We start from the raw sequence: 3,704 nt of genomic DNA, 5'->3' as shown, positions 1-3,704 counted from the left end.
CAAGTTGTCATCCATTTATCAGCAATAATGCTTTAATTAATGTTATTAATACTTCATCCAAACGTTTCTGAGATTGAGTGTGATGATTATTACCATCTAATTGTTTTAACAGAGTTCAAGTTGCTCCTGATTGAATGTGGACCATGAAAACCCGGCCCTTCCCTTTTTCCTGGGACTGACAGTTACCTCGGTTCAGAGTACACTGTTTTATAACTACCTTTGAAGTTCCCGGTCCCAGAAGTTGACTAGGGAAGCAGTCCTATCTCCGTAAGAGCCCATCATGACTGGTGATTAGAGTAGCTTTAAAAATAGTTTCTTGAGGTGAAAGGATAAGGTCAGTTTCTTGGCCTTTAGTGCTGTTGATATCTGGGGCTGGATAATTCTTTTTTTAAAAAAATATATTTTATTGATTTTTTACAGAGAGGAAGGGGAAACATCGATGAGAGAGAAACATCGATCAGCTGCCTTCTGCACACCCGCTACTGGGGATGTGCTTGCAACCAAGGTACATGCCCTCGGCCAGAATCGAACCTGGGACCCTTCAGTCCAGTCCGCAGGCCGACGCTCTATCCACTGAGCCACACTTGTCAGGGCGAGGCTGGATAATTCTTTAAGGGGCTGCCCTGCGCCGTGCAGGGCGTTTGACAGCATGCCTGGCCTCTCTCCACTAAATGCCAGTAGCACCTCCACCCCCCAAAACGACAACAACCAAGGGCGCCAGATGTTGCTGAGTGTCCCGAGTTAAAGCTCACGTTTTTCCATTCGGTTACTTACATCGCTGGTTCTGAATGTGAGGGTGAGCTTCCCTCTGAGGAAAAAGACAGACGGTATTTTGTTGTCTACCTGCTGTCTAAGAAAAAGCCTAGATTCAAGTCCAGAAGTTGCTTTTATGTTTTTCTTTTAAAAATCTACAAATTTTGTCAAATGTTTTACATCATGAGAACCAGAGTCAGAGAGCTCCCTGTTGTCTCAGATCTGAGTGTGTTGAGAAATGCTATTTTTAGTCCATTTATTTTCACTGTTTTTTCCATTTCCATCTCTTCCTCCTGTCCCCAGCCCTTGATGTTGTCTAACAGTCTGTTCCATGTGAGCATTTTGATTCCTTTTCAAGTTAAGAAAGATAAATAAACAGCAGGAGTAACTTGGGCGAATCTCTGCTGAAATCGGAGCTCTCCCCAGCGAACAGGGAAGGAGTGTCGAGTGACCACATGTTGTTTTCATGATTCTCCCAGTTTGTGTTGGAGACCAAGGCAGTGTTGCTGCCCAGCCAGAAAGCGCTTCTCGGCCCCGTGGGGTAGACCGTTCTCGCCTGGGACATTCCTGTGCAGGATGAAAACATGAGACAGAGGCAGTTCTTCCTGCAGAGCCACACACATTGTTCATTCGCACCACAAACAAACAGTAGCTGCTACTCCGTGTCAGGCTAGGCGCTGGGAGCACAGGTGTGAGCTAGACAGGCAGGTAGCTGTCTGCCTCAAGTAGCTTGTGATGCAGGAGGAAGGCAGACAGGTGAACAGACAGTGATCTGAAATGATAGGTACTGTGACGTGGAAAGTGCTATGGGAGCAGGGAGCACCACCAGATGGGGGTGGGGTGGGTGGGCAGGAGAGGCCAGGGAGAAGGCAAAGGAAGACTCCAGATGAGACTGGAAAGATGACAAGTTAACTAGGCAAAGGGAGAAAGAGCGGGTATAAAAGGGGGGAAATAAAGGAACTTACTCGTAACCAGCACAGACAACTCCAGTGCAGTTTCCTCAGTTTCTGGAGCTGCCTTCACGTTGCAGCACCTGTATCCTAAGCATCACAGTCTGATGAACAAGTACTTTGTCACCAAGGTGGACACGTGGAGAATGGCCGGTCCCAACCTGGGCCAGGCGCGTCTTCTTCTCAGCCATCGGGCCCTGCCCAGCCTCTGGTGCTCCCAAGGACTCCTCCAGCCCAGCATGAGGCCCAGGGCACCTGGCCGAGTTCCAGGAGCACAGGAAACGGCTCAGCCAGGCCTGTAACCAGGGCTCTCCCCTCTGTTTAAGTAAGTGATGCCTGTTGACTAGTTCTTAAAAAATGTGTTCTCATTCACCGTCCTCTCCTGGGCCACTCGGCTTATTTGTGTTTTCTGTCAGGTGTTTAAAACCACTGCCAAAAAGAGAAGGTTTGGCAGACTTGATCCATAAAAATGCCAAATTTCTAGATGGTAAAAGACTCCAAAAACAAAGTTAAGCTCCAAATAACACTTGGAAAATATTTAAAACATACAAGAGATAAAAGGTTAAAATGCCCCAAATCACACTTATTAACAGTGAAAGAAAGAAAGAAAAAAAAAAGAAGAAAGAAAAAAAATATAGAAAAGGAATAGGAAATTCATTTAAAAGTACAAATGGGAACTACGGGAACAAATGAACTTATGGGAACTATGAATTAAAACACCAATATGCCACTCTTTGCCCGTTAAATTTATGACAAGTTAGAACAGGAAAACACCAGCTCTCAAAAATGTGTAGCCCAGAGCCAGGCCACCCGGGGCCAGTCCTTTCCTGCATGTTCCCATCTCTCCTTCTCCCTCCTCTCCCTGTAAACTCACGTCCCGTCTCTTGGGGGCAGTGCTGAGTCCCCTCAGACAAGCTCCCCAGCCCTCACCACTTGAGAAGCAACTTCCACATCAGATTTCCGCAGTGTTGGCACCTCTCACTCAGCTTTCCCCCCAAATCTTTATTGTTGAAAGTATTGCATAGGGCCTCCTTTTCCCCCATTAACCTCTTCCAATCTTCCCATCTGCTCCTGTCCCCGCCCTCCCCCTCCCCCAGGCCCTCACCACCCATGGTTCGAGTCCACAGGTTTTGCATATATGTACATAAGTTCATTGGTTGATCTCTTCCCACCGCCCTCCCCTGCCTTCCCTCGGAGGGTCCACAGTCTCAGCTTTTGAGGCTCTGAGAGAGAGAGAGAGGGAGAGAGAGGGAGAGAGAGAGACCGCCTTGCTCTCTCGTCAGCTCGGGGGCTATTTTGAATGTGTTTCCTCCACATAACATACATATTTGTGAAGTCACCTGATGCACAATAATATAATCTCTCCATCACCTAGCAACCGCAGCACGCAAAAACAAACAAGCAATTGAAAATGTGGTTAACACTTCAGATGGCTATATAAATACTTTCTAATGTTGATGAAAAATAGATCGAGTCCTGCTACATAGCTAAGACAAGAGTTTGGGATTCCACTCAGACACTCCCTCATTTAGCCTGAATAACTATCAAATGTGGACTCGATGTGGAGTGTTTTAGCTACCCCATGTGTGCATTGTGTGCCACCTTCAGTGTGGTCGGGTGTGATGGAAATAGCTCACGGGCAGCTATTTACTTTAATAGGGAAAACATCCGAGCCTGGGAAAGCAGACCCGAGGCGGATGCATTTCCATCCAGTTTCCCTTTGTGGTTAGAAAAGAGCTCTTGACTAAATTATCTGTTTATAAAAACCTGATCTTTTCTGCCCCTGAAGATGCCCAGCTCTTTTCTGCCTCGGACCCTGTCACGTGCTGCTCCTGGGACACGGAACCCCCTCCTCACTGGCTAATCGCCTGGCAGCATCTTCTCCTTCAGCTTCACTGTCATTTCCTGATCCATCATCTGCGCTTTGCACCCAACATTCACCCATCCTTCTTTTGGTAACTGGGTAACTCAGTTTTTCTCTCGAGTTCCACCCTTACTCAC

This window comes from Myotis davidii, unplaced genomic scaffold (genome assembly GCF_000327345.1).
Source record: "Myotis davidii unplaced genomic scaffold, ASM32734v1 scaffold221, whole genome shotgun sequence".
Taxonomy (NCBI): Eukaryota; Metazoa; Chordata; class Mammalia; order Chiroptera; family Vespertilionidae; genus Myotis; species Myotis davidii.
This window is presented reverse-complemented; position numbering follows the sequence as displayed.